This window comes from Ictidomys tridecemlineatus, chromosome 14, assembly GCF_052094955.1.
Source record: "Ictidomys tridecemlineatus isolate mIctTri1 chromosome 14, mIctTri1.hap1, whole genome shotgun sequence".
Taxonomy (NCBI): Eukaryota; Metazoa; Chordata; class Mammalia; order Rodentia; family Sciuridae; genus Ictidomys; species Ictidomys tridecemlineatus.
Window position 1 is genome coordinate 55,592,843 of NC_135490.1, and position 16,181 is coordinate 55,609,023.

The 16,181-nt window shown below is 36.4% G+C and overlaps 1 protein-coding gene across 9 annotated transcripts in view; it reads left to right on the plus strand.

Moving 5' to 3' along the window:
• The window catches only part of Rbpms (RNA binding protein, mRNA processing factor), a 167,911-nt gene that overhangs the window by 87,693 nt on the left and 64,037 nt on the right, over positions 1-16,181 (plus strand). The gene's annotated exons all lie outside the window — the stretch shown is intronic.

The following is a 16,181-nucleotide window of genomic DNA, read 5'->3' on the forward strand; positions in this document are numbered from 1 at the left end:
GGCCTCACTAAGTTGCTGAGGCTGGCTTTGACCTTGCAGATCCTCCTGCCCTCCCAAGCCACTAGGAATAAATTTTCTAAAAAATATTTTTTAGTTGTAGGGGGACACAATATCTTTATTTAGTTTTATGTGGTGCTGAAGATCGAACCCAGTGCCTCACAGTGTGAGGCACACACTGCACCACTGATATACAGCCCCAGCTGTATACGAATCATTGTGGCATATAAAATATGAAATTTTCTATGTTTAGATGGAAAGGAATACACATCATATTCTCAAGTGTGAAGTTATAACACAGGAGCAAACAAAGTATATTTATGCAAATTATAAAAGCATTATTTCTACATAGACTTTCAAAAGTAGTAATTAAAAATAGAACCAACCTGAAATATTGCTGTGTAATTTTTCATAGAGTTATGGTATTTACTTAAAGGCAAATGTAATGATGTCCAAATAAAACCATTCATTGCATAGAAGGAAAAACAGATATATCTGTATGAAAATGGCAAACACACTGATTATGAAAGAGAATCTGGCTGTTTACACATGTTAGAATGCTAAAAAACTACCAGAACTAATGGAAGAAAGGCTTTTAGGTGTGTAGGGATAGCCTGGCTAACTACCACAAGAAGATATTGATTTTTTAAAATCTTTCATGCCCTGTTGATTTACCTCTAAGGATGTCCACCAGATTCTGAAAGCATACTCAAAGCTATATTTAAATATTTTTTTCATGTTAATTTAGTGATACTAAAAACACCCTGTGTATTTGATATATTAAAGTAGTTTATGTGTTTGTGCTTAACATTAGGGTCATTAGTGAGTTTACAGCTATAAAAAGATACTAAATCTCAAAACTGAGGATAAGAGGGCATCAAGGAAATCAGTTTTATTTTTTGTGGTACTAGGAATTGAAGTCAGAGCTTAATGCATGACACATACAGCCCCAGAGTTTCTTGATAAACAGTTTTGCTTTGTTTTTTAATAATTCTTAATCTTATGTCCCTCTGAAATTGATCATCGCATATCTATCTCAACTTGGTTTAAATCCAGGTACCGCGACTTACTGATTTGGCACTCTTTAATTCTCAGTTTTCGTCCCCTCAGTATGCTGTTGATAATCCCTACCTGAAACGGTAAGAAAATCAAATTAAAGAAATGGATATTTTTACAACTATTCATATTCGATAATTGGTTAATATGTTGATGACTAATGGTAGTAAAAACCTTTACAGAATTCTGGTTTTTACTCTTTCTACAGAATATTTTAAAAATAATTTCTTTGGAATCCCAAATTCCATTGGTTTCTGAACACTGACTTATGCTTAATGGTCAGTTGATTCACTTGCTCTCCATTGGCAATCTTTGGGGGAAACATGGTTGCACTTTTGTCCTTAATATTCTCAAGCCTGGGGCTGGTGTTGTGGCTCAGTGGTAGAGTGCTCACCTAGCATGCATGAGGCACTGGGTTCAATCCTCAGCACCACCTAAAAGTGAAATAAAGATATCGTGTCCACCTAAAACTAAAAAAATAAATAAAGATTAAAAAAATATTCTCAAGCCTGCAGAATATTTAAGCCAAAGACTTCCTAATCTCCCCTTTATTTGTACCTCATTAATTGTCCAAATCCTTCTCCATTTCAAACTCCAACTGACTCTCTGTTTATATCCATTTTTTATAAACTTTTGTTCAGCAGACAGTGAGTTTCCTGATTAGAGTTTGTTGTACAGACAGTCTTTTTTGCAGAAAGGAAGAATTTCAGCCTCAGCTCTGTCAAATCACCAGTAAGTGGTCTTGCAGTGTTGTTTCAGCATTGAGCAAGAGCACTGATTTTCTCAGAGGTGAGATGCATTTTTCCTCACTTCATTTTGGCTCCCAGTACAACACAGGAAGTACTTTGCAGTGAACTTCCGAAGTTTAGACTTGGCTGTTTACATTCTTTTCAGCTCACTCATGCCTAAGCTCCAGATTCTTGGTTGGAAAGAGCGTGTACACTATTTCATAGTCTGTGTTAGAGGTTTTAAAAACTAGTTTTAAGAAACAAATTCTACCATTTTTAAATACAGAAATATTTTTTTCTGTATTCACTCAGAGATTCCTCTCCATTCCCTACTTCCCACTCTATTGTGGAATAATTATCTGTATTAGTGTTAGTAAATGATTTTGAGGGTCAACTAATAGTATAGACAACTCTTGCCATTGACATTTACATTTTCAATTCTTAAAATGTAATAGCTTGGCCTGGGGCTGTAGCTCAGTGGTACAGCGCTTGCCTAGCATGCATGAGGCACTGGGTTGGATCCATATAAAAATAAACAAGAAAAATTAAGGCATTCTGTCCATCTACAACTACAAAAAGAAATTTTTTTTTAATGTAATAGCTTCTTCTTTCTACAGAACTTTCATTATCTGGTTGTACAACTTGAAAATAAGTAACTAGAATGTGTTCTACTTCCTGTTCATATTTAGTGTCAATTAATATTACCTAACTGATTGTACACAGTGTGGGAGCCTTCACTAAATTGCTTTGCAGGGAAGTGTGTGTGTGTGTGGGGGGGGGTTGTTGCAAAAAAAAAAAAAAGACCAGAAACAGAGCTATAAAAATGTACTTGAAGGCTTGTTGTGGTCTGTGCCTATTCTTTAAATGGAAGTCTTCTCAAAATGGTTTTGGAAAGTTTAAGCAACTGTCTTTTCTCAATTGTAGAGTTTGTTTATGTCAGCACTGTTTTCCCCTGCTATTCTCTGCCTCTTTTTCTTCTATACCAGTCCTAATAAAAGCTCAAAGTAAACTTTGCAGAACAATCCTTAAAGCATTTACAAAAAGTTAAAATGGGCCCCCAAATGACCTAGCAGGCACGTAGGTTAAGTTAAAAAAAGAGAAGAGCGTGTTAAATGGATGTTCTCAGTCTTGCTGCTGCACAAGTATCTTTCATATGATTTTCAGCATAGACACACATTTGGCTTTGATAATTCTTAGATTCTTTATATTGTCATATAGTCATTTAACATCTTTAAAGTCATAAAGCACTTTCTTCCACATATGCATCCTTTGTCTTTAAAACGTGTTGGATAAAAAATCATGTAAATCTTTTCTGTAATTAGGAGGTATAATCCTTTCCACGAAGAGCTAACACCATCTTTGAAACCAGTAAACTTTTTATCTTAAAAACAAAAACAAAAAAAATTATATATGAAGAACCTGTATTAATCCATTCACTAATTGGAAATGAAATTAGTATTTTGAAACTCATCCCTTCCCAGTTTAATTCTGGGCTATATGCTTTATAAGAGCTGTATGAGAACATATGTCGCTTTTATGAAAAGTGATGCTGTCAGTTTGCCATTACTTAGGAAAGAGATTAAGTTGTGACTGGCAATGAATTGTCACATGGTAAACACTTTTGTTTTTTTATTACATATACTATGTGACCAAAGGCCTATATTTTCTAGATAGTGCTGGTTAGGTAATATATAGACTGACCAAGAATAAGGCTGTGATTTAAGTGAATAATCTGAACTTTATGCAGATGAAGTTCATCATCTGGAAATCAATTTATGTGGTCACACTGATGGAGCATGGTTTCTACCCTATATTTCTTTGGGCTATTCTGAAATGGTTGCTGTGACACCCCTAAGACCGTGGTGAAGTACTAGAGTGTTTGGTTGAACAGAACCTCTTGTTGGTTTCCCAAACAAATGAAGTTGTTTCTGGTGTTTCACTGGTTTCCAGATTTGTACCATTAAAAGTTTATAAGTTTTCCCCATATCAACTGCAAGATCTTCTCAGAGGCAAATTTAACTAAATTGAAAATTGTGGCCTAGGATCTACTTCCCCCTTTTTTGGTGCTAGGGATCCATCTAGGACATGCTAAGCAGACACTTTACCACTGAGGTGGATCTCTAGCTCATACTTCCTTTTAAACTTTAAGAGTGCCATTTGTGGGCTGGGGATATAGCTTATTTGGTAGAGTGCTTGCCTCACATGCACAAGGCCATGGATTCAATCCCCAGCACCACACACACAATAAAAGGAGTGCCATTTGTTTGAATGTTAGTAGCAGGAGTAAAATGCAGTCATACAAAGGGGAAAGACAACTGCTTGTGGGTCTATTTATTGTTGCAGCAATGAGGCAAAAGCTGAGGACACAGTAAGGGCTATATAATGATAGCAGCCCCAGCCACATTTGGTATTTGTATGTTAAGATTTCCAAGATAGGGCTGGGGATGTGGCTCAAGCGGTAGTGCGCTCACCTGGCATGCATGCTGCCTGGGTTCGATCCTCAGCACCACATACAAACAAAGATGTTGTGTCCTCCGAAAACATAAAAAAATAAATAAATAAAGATTTCCAAGATATTCCTTTGTCAGTAGTTGATCCTGTTTACCTTCAAAGTCCTCAGAATAAAAATGTTAACATTTCTAAGTAAAAAAGAGTACTGTCTGCACTCTTGTCAATGTTTCTTTCCATGTAGTATTATCTAGTTCAAAGATATTTTGTCCACTAAAGCACTATTTCACTATAAAATAATGCTTTAGTGGATAACTGACTGTACTTGACTGGGAAACAGCCCCTTCCTATCATTGTCAGGGTCTAGGTCTTTCAATCACCCTTTTCAGGATAGTTTGAGAACATAGAGGCAAAAGTTCAAACAACCATGCCCTCTCAACCCTGTAGAAAATAAACTCTGTCTGACTTTTATTCTGTTGACATGTTAAAGATTGAGTTTATAGGCTCTTCAAAGACCCCGTCATGACTTTATAGTCATCCTATACAAAGCAGTTTCTCCTAGAACATGTTTATGTACGCAAGCTTGGCTAGCAAACAAAAAATAAATGTACTTTAGTGGAAAAGAAATTAATTAAACTGGGGTGGATGATCAGATCAGATGAAGATCCAAAAATTTCCAAAGTACATTTGCCTAGTTCTTGTAGGATCCAGTCTCTGAAGTTACCAACCAGGCCCCTACCCTGGGAACTGAGAGAATTGAGAAGCAGGACACAGTTTAGCTTGTATGGGGGCAATGAAACCACACAGCAGCACATTAGATGACAGCTCAGGTATCCTGCTTCCATTTTCTCTTTTTCAAAATTGACAGAAGTACTCCAAAAAGGCAAAAGGAGAAAGAAACCCTAGCAGTTCATATTTGGAGTAGTAGTGGCTTTATAGCTAATAAGCACTGGGCTACAGGGAATTAGTGTTTATCAGATGTCACTTTTTTAAATCTAACCATTCACAGGGAGAAATGATTTAATTTTTACAATCAATCCTATAAGGTGTGGGCTGTTTTCTGTCTCAGTATGTACCTGAGGAACCTGAAGCATAGAAAGGTTAAACAACATATCCAAGGTCATCAGTGGGGATACTGTTTGAGTCCAGGCAATCATACCTCAAATCCCATGCTGCTAATTCCCAAAGTTATAAACCTCTTGTTTGCAAGGAGTTTCCATAAAATTGTTCATGACCCTAACTTGGGGTATCTCCTTTATAGTTTTCACTACAAATTTATTATAGGTAATGGTAGTTCTGGAGCAATAGCTTTCTCACTGCCTCTGCTGGAAGTAGTTAGAACTATCATTTCTGAGTCGATTTTCTAGTCCTTCTGGACCCAGAGGGCAACAATGAAGTTTTCCACATTTTGTTGTTTGAACAGATATATCCTTAATGTACAGGTTTCACTATAGGAGTCAGGCTTAGTGGTAAGTGAATGTGAGTTTGAATGACAAAGTTTGTTCACACAAATAAAAGCAAAGCCAAGGATATATTGCATTTAAGAAAATGGCTGAATCACTAGGAAGTATAATAAACCAGGATAGTTAATAAGGGGTGAGATTTGGCTTCTCTATCATGGCCGGACTCATTCTGTTTTTTAACACTCAGAGGCCTTATATTATTACAAGTATTATCAGGAGAAATCACATATACTTGAATTTAAGGATAAACTTGTAGAAACAGTCTAGACTAGATATGGAGTAATATTCTTTAAGTATAAAGAAAGCTACTTTACTAATAGGGACACATACTTTCAAATGAATCTAGATCAGGTAAGGAGGACAGTGAGCATTAAATCAGATTATTCTAAGGTGAAGCCAGGGCAAGCACTTGGAAGTAGTTGGATTAAGAAAAAGAACAAGGCGTAATTGGTCTGATATAGTTTCTGAATGGGCAGTGACCCAGCAGCACAGACTCTTGTATTAACAGCCCTGATGTTTCTGCAAGCAATATCCTTATTTAGGAAAAGTATGAAATACAGTTTACATGTGATGGATTCTTTCCCTCCCTCACTTGTTCATTCTTTGTTGGAACCCACATCTACCTAAGTTTTAGCACAGTGGAAAGTGAACAATAACCTCGATTATTATCTGAAAACAATGTGATATTTGTGAAATAAAGAACTTCACAGGACTGTAATGGGTGCTTAGATTCACACCTGATCAGGGGAGTCAGCACATGGAATTCTTGTATGGTTCTACGGTACTTACCTGGGAATTAAAGTGAATTACTTGACTTTTCTGGATCCTAATTTCTTCAGCTGTTTTGAAGAGGCTTATTAGCATTTTAGGTGAGGCAGTTCTTACACTTTGTGGGATTGCTGTGCTCATTACCAGTCTTGCCTCCTATCATCTGAATGTCAATATGGCCAGTCCTGTAACATCTCCCAAACACCCTTGGGCATTTCTACCTATCCCCAAGGGTAGGGGAGGGAAGCAATTAATAGTACTACCTGTGGTTGAGAACTACAAGGCTAAGAAGTCCCCAAAATTCACAGTATTAAAATTTTGTGAGTTTCCTACCTAAAGTAGATCACCTTCTGTTACTTATTATCAGAGAATTTAATCCTATTTATCAGCTTCCTCACATAGTTTTGTTAAAATGTTTGAGAATCATGTTTTCATTTTTGACACAATGATATATTTATAAATTATAGAAAATTTCTATTCATTTATTTTCAGAAATATTGAGTTGGAAGAAATTTTGGAAAAATTTTTTTCTCTCTCCCCTCTCTTTTTATTTCCTCTTGTTGTCAAAGCATCCTTTTTATTTATATGTGTGACATGAAGCTCTTCCTATAACTTGCCTCCACACTGTTGTCCCTGAATGAGTCCCAACCTGCTGCAAACTATAATCAATACCTCAGACAGGGGTTTGTATTCAATCATTTAAGGCTCCAACTAAATGAAACAATTGTTTTCACAGATTCCTGGGGAGGCTTCAGCATATACCTTGCCTAGAGTCTGTTTCTAATCTGAGTGTTTTATGATGCCTGTAGAAGAGAAAGCTGATAATACTAAAAAAAAAAAAAAAAAAAAAAAAAAAAAACCCATAAATATATTTTGGTCCTTTGAAACCTCGGAATATCTCTATGCATTTACCCCCTAGTTTCTAATATAAATAACCTATCAATTACTTTTAAAATAACAGTTTATATTTCTAACATGTTTTTAATATATAAAATGTAAAAGTCAGTTCTTCAGCTTTGTTTTCTTGTAGTATTATTGATAGATATGTTGTCCCCATGATATCTCTTTTCCTTGTGACCAAAATGCTCTATGAAAAATAGTAGAAAACGTTTATTCTTGACCCCTTTTACAAATCATTTTAAAATATAACTGCATAGATAAATGCAAATCCAAACCACAATGAGGTATTGCTTCACACCTACTAGGGTAGCTAAAATTAAAAAGACAGGTGATAACAAGTATCTGGCAAAGATCTGAGGAAATTGGGATGCTCATACATCGTTTGTGGGATTGACATTACCTAGCTGTTTTAGAAAACCATTTGGCACTTCACAAAAGTTAACAGAATTACCATATGATCCACAAGTTCTGCTCTCAATTGGAAGCATATGTTTACCCAGAAAATTTGTACACACGACAGCCTTATTTAACCAAAAAGTTGAAACAGCCTGGTGCCCGTTAGTTAATGAAAGAACAAACAAATGTGTGGAGCCACACAGTTGAATATTACTTAGCAATTAAAAAGTTAAGTAATGTGATCTGCTACAGCATGGATGAACCTTGAAAGCATTATATTTATAGGTAAAAGAAGCCAGTCAGAAAAGACCATATTTTATATGACTCCACTTATATGAAGTATTCAGAATACATAAGCACATTCATAGAGATTGAAAGCAGAAAAAGCTGTGGGTGGAGAGACAGGTGAAATGAGTAATGCTAATGAGTATAGTTTGTTATTTGAGGCTATGAAGAGATTCAAAACCTCTAAAGTGAATGGTTGTACAATTCTGTGAGTACACACACACACACAAAATCATTGAATTGTACTCTTTAAAAGGGTGAATGTAGGCTAGGATTGTAGCTCAGTTGTAGAGCACTTGCCTCGAACATGTGAGGCACTGAGTTCGATCCTCAGCACCATAAAAATAAAATAAAAGCATATTCTACATCTATAACTGCAAAAAAAATTTTTTTAAAGGGTGAATGTTAGGGTGTGTGAATTATATCTCAAAGCTGTTGTAAAGATAGCTAATAGCAACTTTTGAAATAAGAACACTAAATTTTCAATTAAATCACCATAAGATGGGTTAAATAGAAATGTAAAACAAAATACTCACATTGGATCACTCATCGAAAGGATTTGAATACATTTTTGTGATTGAACAAAAGAAATCTTATAAATATAGAATAGTATAAGTACGCCACTTACAGTCTCTGACTGTCAAGCCCATGTCTTCCCCACATGTTATTATAACTAGAAAACTTTTGGGTTTTATTTGTTAAAATAGGTAATAGGCATCATTCTCTTAATTGATTTATTTATTATCTTGTTCTGGTCTTCTGTAGGGGAAGAAACAGGTATGGGAGCACTGAGTTTATTTTTGGAAGACAGCAAGACATTGCTGAGAAGCTATATAGTAGTTTACTAAAGCCCAATAAAGTCATGATCTCAGTGAATTTGAATTTAAAGTTCCCCCAAACCTCCATAGCATCAACAGAGTAGTAGGTTCTCTTTATTTACTCCTCAGAAGTGGGATAGTTCTTCCTCCCTCTGTTTTATATTGCCTCTGTTTTCTGTTACCGTTGCTTACAGTAATCAGTACTATGGATTCAACTCTTTGTTCAGTTCTTGGTAATTCCTGATAATTTGAATGGAAATCACTTTACTGTTCCAACTACCAGTATTTTGCCTTCCAGAATGAGAATCACTACCCTCCTAGGAAAAATAAAGACATAAAACCTCGAAACTCTGGCAAGTGATAAGTCAGCAGTGATTACTAGAGAGATAAGCTAGTATCTGATGGAGGTCCAAGTCTTATCAGCAGGTTAGGAAGTAGCCCTGGATATTTAGTGTGGTCTCCACTTAGGTAAACCTGGAGAGGCATTTCAGAACTGAGCCCTTAGAGGATCTGGATTTTACAGCCAGAAACCAAATGAAGGGCTGATATTAACCAGGTACTGAGACTGGGAAAGCCACTAGAGAGACAATTGTATATGGTCCGTTTTAGTGGAATAGTGTTCTTAAAATTTTGAATCTGCCCATAATGGGATTTCATGCAGGTTTCCTTGACCCAGCATCATCAAGAAAAGTCTAACTCAGACTTGAGAATTTCTCCTCCCTCAGCTTTGGTGAAGAAGTTACCTCTTACTATAGTGTTTTATTATAGCAGTTTTAGCTCCAGTTATCTCTTTTTATTTTTAGATTTCAGCATATTTTAATTAAAATTGAAAATTAAATTTAAAAATTAAATAGATTATCTTTAAGGACTTTGATTTGAAAGCTTTCAGTCAAGACTTTTATTATTTTAGGCAGTCACAGCAGTGGGGATAGGGGTTTTAAAATCCTGGGTTCATTACTCTAATCAGCATTTATAAAACTCAACTTTAAAATGATGAACAGTTTCACCTGTTAATGAATGCATAGAAATAAAACAGACAACATGGATGGGGGAGACACCCCCCCTCGAATGGATCTAACTATAATTCATATGAATAAAAAACCACACTGAGGTATTTGGGATATGTAGAGAAATAAAACCCCAAAATTCTTTTTTCTTTTTTCTTGCAGTGCTGAGGATTGTATCCAAGGTCTCTTGCCTGCTAGGCAAGTGTTCCACCACAGAACTTTACTTCCAGTTCTCAAAATTCATGAATATACATACTAGCTATATGCCTTTAGGCTAAAAAAAAACTGTAAATAAATATTGAACTGTAATTAATAGATTCCTTTTTTTTTCTTGTGGTTTTGGTTAGCAGTTTTGAAAGCCTTAATGTACCTTCTTGTACTGTGCAAATAAGTGTAGCAGATAATGAGAGCTAGGATTTTCAATATACAAAGGAAAAGGCTAGAGTTAACCTGGTGGTATTAGATTGGATTTGGTGCTGTCAGTGTGAACTTTTATGTATCTAAATTATTTAGAGAAATAGCTATTAGTGTGAGACCATGTGTGTTTGCATGTATGCACACACATACGTTCATTCACAACTCTGGGATGATTCAAACGCCAAAATAAACAAGTTGTTCTTAGCAACTGTAAGAGATAAAATCCCCAAATGCTCAAGTCCCTTATAGAAAATGGTATAGTATTTGTATATGATCTATACACATCCTCTGTAAACTTTAAATTATCTCTAGATCATTTTTTTTACTTTTAAAAAATATTTTTAGTTGTAGATGGATACAATTTCTTTTATTCATTTTTATGTAGTGCTGAAGATCTAACCCAGTGCCTCACACTTGCAAAGCAAACGCTTCACTACTGAGCTATAGCCCCAGCCCTCTAGATTACTTATAATACCTGGTGTAATGTAAATGCTGTGTAAATAGTTGCTCTACTGTATTGTTTAGAGAATAATGACAAGAAAAATGTCTTTGTATGTTTAATATATACTATGTTTTTTTGCCCTCTAGATGTTTTCTATCTACAGTTTGTTGAATCTGTGGATGTGGAACCCACTGATTGGTGGGAGGCTACAATGTGATAGAATTCAGTGTATTAGCACTGATGTAAATGAATAATTAATTGATAAAGGGGTGGAAGTAAAAGCTTTTCTTGGAGTAGAAAATTGATATATAAAAAAGGAATGATGAGATTACCAGAGCACCATTAGAAAAGAGTAATGATTGCTTCAGGTAAGAATCAGATAGGCCTGGTACTGTGATGCACATCTGTAATCCCAGAGGCTTAGGAGGCTGAGGTAGAAGGATTGCAAGTTCAAAGCCAGCCTCAAGAGTGTTCAAGCCCCTGGCAACTTGTGAGACCCTGTCTCAAGATAAAACAAAAAAGGTCTGAGGATGTGGTCCAGTGGTTACTAGACCACTTACGAGAATCAGATTCAATCCCTGATACCAAAAATATCAGTAATTGATGTTAAAACTACTAGTATATTTGATGAGAAACAACATTTTTATAACTTGAAGATATTATTCTATAAGATACTTATTAGTTAAAAAGGGAAAACATTAGTAACTTTACAGTAGAGAAACTTGGCAAGTGATCAAAGTCCATATCACTATTGTTGGGACAAAATTGGCATTATGTGCCTCCTTATGATGCACTGAGCAGGACACAAAGCGCTTCTCTGATAATCTTGCCACAGATACATAACCAGAATCTAAAAAGAAAAATTAGAACCAAATTGAGAGACATTCTACAAAATAAATAGCTTGTACTCTTAAAAAATATCAAGGTCATGGAGAACAAGGACTGAAGAAACCTTCCAGATTAAATAAAGAGATATGACGAATTAATGCTGTGCATGATTCTGGATTAGGTCCTGAATCAGGAAAACAGAAATGTACTTATTCTTTAGGAATTCAAACTGAAATAGAGTAAAAGAACTTATGCTTGCAACCTAAACAGTTCGGAGGAAAAAAAAACTCTTGGTATGTGTTTGTGTGTAAGAAGAAAACACAATGGAGAAGAATGATAAAGTAAATGTGGTAATATGCTAACATTTGAGAAATCTGAGCAAATGTTGTACAGAAATTCTTTATACAATGTCTGTAGCTTCTCTGTAAGTCTAAAGTTATTTCAGAATAATGTTTTTGTTGTCTTTTTTCTTACGTAAACAGAAAATACCAACAATTGCTTGTGCTGTGCCAGTATGCCTATTATTGGCTCTATACTGACACTTGAACTCTCGTTAATAAACTACTACTAATTCCAGCTCTCTGCCTCTTAAAAAAGAAATAAATAATCAGCATTGCATTTTATAAATTAAAATTTTACAAATTAAACATATTTGTAAAAATTTCTAATAGTGAGAAATTGTACGAAAGTATGTTCCTGCACCCCCTTCTTCTAAGGTCACCACTATTAACAGATTGGTTGTCTCATTATAAACATTTCTGAACTTAGACATCAGAGTGTGTGTGTGTGTGTGTGTGTGTGTGTGTGTGTGTGTGCGTGCGCGCACGTTCTCGCATACATGGGCAAGCATGTAACACACACATACCTGGTCCCTTTCTCCCCTTTATGTCCATACTATAAAACATTATTGAGTATCATTTTTTTAAAAAAATCTAATATAGCCATGGACATCCAATAAGTACATGTCACTTGGCCTCATTCTTTATCATGTTTTCCCTTCTAAATGAATGATTCATTTGTCCCTGAAACTCAAGGACCATTAACTCACTTTAATGGTGGAACCATTTGTAAACACCTGGGATAGCTGATAGCTCACAGAATTGAAGCGCTGTTTATTGTGCCAAACAAAACTGTCATCAAGCATCAAGGTACTGTGAGGATCTCAATTTTCTCTAGTAGGAGGTGAGGTGACCTTCACTTTCTATATGGCTACTCAAAGTTGAAATTCCCAAAAGAGAATATGTGTTTTATCACTTTTGGTAGCGTCTGTCCCTTAAATGATCAGAGAAGTAAGGGCATAGTACACAGACCTTTCGAGAGGTGCCCTTCCCCAGAAAGAAGGACCAACAGGTGCAGCCGTCCACCTAGCTTCCCTTCCCAGGGCTGTTATTGCTTCGAAGCTCTCCATTGTGTCCATCTTTCCTACCACTGCTAGTCTTACCCTTTGACTACCGTGACTCTTAATTGTGTTCCCTACACAGACAGCCTCAGTAGTACTATTTCTTAGAAATGCAGATTCTTGGGTTCCATCCCAAATTTGCTGAATCAAACTTAGGCCTAGGGCCCAGCACTCTATTTAGCAAATTGAATCTCATATACACTAACATTTAAGGATCTAGATCTGCATGCAACGAAAAGTCCTCCCTCTTGGCATAAAAGGTCCTTTGTGATCTCACCCGACCCTGCTTATGCAGGCCTCCTCCCTGCATCCTGTTACATAAAAATGTGCTGAGTGCTTTCCTGGACTGACAGCACCTGGTGAACTTTCTCTCTTCCCTTACTTCTTCCACCATGCCGAAGTATAAGGAGTGCAGCCTCTGTAAATAATAGTGAACCTGGGTTGGAAAAGACATTTGGCTGTCCCTATAACCAGTCAGAATGGGTTGCTTCTAAATAATAGTTAATCTTCAATATCATAATTTATATCTAAAAACTGTCCTTTCTGGTTCTTGTAAATAGAACACCATTTACATTTGGAAGAGAAGGTTTCTCTGTTTCATATGAGACATTTGGGTAAATTATAAGGTAGAAGGGAATAAAGTTGATTTTGAAAGGCACAGATTCCCCTTCTTTTTTCTTTTTTTTTTTTAAAGAGAGAGTGAGAGAGAGAGGGGGACAGAGAGAGAGAATTTTAACATTTATTTATTTTTTTCTTAGTTCTCGGCGGACACATCTTCGTTTGTATGTGGTGCTGAGGATCGAACCCGGGCCGCATGCATGCTAGGCGAGCGTGCCACCGGTTGAGCCACACCCCCAGCCCCAGATTCCCCCTTTCATTTGGCAGTTATCTCACCCTGACAGCATTTAATGTGAAGTCACTGTAGCCAGAGAAGTATCTTATTAGGCTTTAATTAAAAGCACAAGACTTTTTAGTTTTCCTTGTCTTCTATCTTTTCTCCCCCATTTTCTCCTTTTTTTTCTTCCTCTTAACTTGTATATTCTCTCTTCCCCAGCCCCACTCTGTCTCCTCTTCATTATCCTTTAACATTTAAAATATTTTGGACTTGGCTAATCTCTATGGATAGAAACTTAGCTTTGAGCAGGATATTGATTACCAAATATGGTATTGCTGCTAAAGATGTTGGAGGAATGTGGCTTGTATTCTAAGCCTCCAGCCTCTGAATAAGCTGCCAAGCAAATTAGATCATTTTAACTTCTGAGCCTTTTTTTTTAATAAAGATGCTGGAACATCAATTTGGAACATGATGTTGATATTATTTTAACCCAAACAAGAGAAGGGTATGAAGAAGAGGGCAGGGAGTGAGGAGACTTAGTGGAGCATGCTTTAGGACGTGAGCCACCAACCCAGGTTGTATAAGAAACAAACACATTGTGTGGAGCTTCATTTGATTCTACAACACCAGTGAATGAACTGAGGCATAGAATTTGCATCATTATTTAAGGATAGAAGCCTCAGAGGATCCCAGACAAGTCCCAAGATGTTCTTGTAATGTTATTCCCCAGTGGTCTTAGCTGAAACCCTCACATTGATGTGGGCTGTGATCCAGGAAAGTTGATTCTTCCCAGGAAGATTGGTGGAGTTCAGTGCCAGGGAAAATAGCCTGAAATTCTTATCATGTTCCTACTGTAGGTGTCTGATAGGATGCAATGTAAATGTGCAAGACCTTCTACAACATCTCCTTAAATGACAGCCAGTGACTATGCTTGTCTCCCAGCAAAGAATACAACTCTTCAGTTCCATATTAGGAAATATTTATTCTGTTGTGATAGTGGCTTTGATAGGGTAAAATGCTGTAAGCTGGCAGAATCAAATACCACTTGAAGCACAGCAGTTTGTTTCTTTCCTTGTGTATGTTTTTGGAAAGTATTGAAATTTCTCAAATTAAGACAGCAAAACCCAAGACAAATTAAAAGAAATTTCTTGTGATACACTCATAATCCCAGCAGTTTGGAAAGCTGAGGCAGGATGATCTTGAGTTCAAAGCCAGCCTCAGCAATTTAATAAGACCCTAAGCAATTTGGCAAGACCCTATCTTTAAATAAAAATATAAAAAAGGCTGGGGATGTGACTCAGTAGTTTAGCACCCTTGGGTACAATCCCCTGTACTAAGGAAAAAAAAAAAAAGAGTTTCTTAATGTTTTACAAAATTGATACCCCTTTCACTTTTGTTGGTTAGGTCTACACAAGTGGATCCTCCACCTTCCTCCCCCATTTTGCCACCCTCAGTTGGGTTCTTCTCAGAGGATGAATAAATCAGACTAGGGAAGAAATTCCACCCACTCCCAGATGTCTCTGGGTCAAGGATCTGTGGCTTTTGTTGTACTCCCTGAGGACCTCTCTTTCCCCCAACCCCATTTCCTCTTATAGCTGTTACTGTCTTGTCTTCAGCTCTTCTTACTGAGCCTGTGAAGTTCAGAGTCATCCTAGTCTACAGAATAAGATTCTTACTCATTTCCCTATGGAAATTCTCATGTTTTTCTTCAAGTTAATTGGGAAAAAAGCAAGGGAAATTGGGGACCATTGGGCCCATGTATGTACATTTAGAAAACTAAATGGAAAACCTGTGTTCTTAGGATACTTGTTTTTAGGACTCAGACAAACATTGAATATGAGTCTATTTTGGGTGTGCATTCAGGCACTATTACATAGTGCCATCTGCTTCTTGACACTATTGCTGATGTCTAGAATTCATGACATTGAACGGTTTTCTTTGGGATCTTGGTTATGCTTAGTAACAAAGGCATTCTTCAATGGAAGGGCTCCAAATAGAACTTGCCTTGCCCTAACCCTTGTTATTGATAGTGTTTGTTATTTGTCTTATTGAATATGATCCTTTTAAAAAAGGCAAACTGCAATAATAAGGACAAGAGTAACTGAAATTATTGTCATCTTTGAGAATTGTGTCTTTTTTGTCCGCCTTGTAGCTAGAAAGTTCACTATTATCAGAATCAAGACAACCACATCAAGCCTTCAGACTTTGTGTAATTCATAAGCTAACTGCAATCTAATGATTTGTTATGTACACATATCAACTGCTTAATTCCTACTTCTGAGTAATGCAGAATACTTGCATTAACCTTGTAAAGCTCTAAGTTAGGAGATGGATTCTTTTTCTCCATATATAGATAATGAAATGAAAAACATGGTCAGAGTCCAGGCCTCCTAG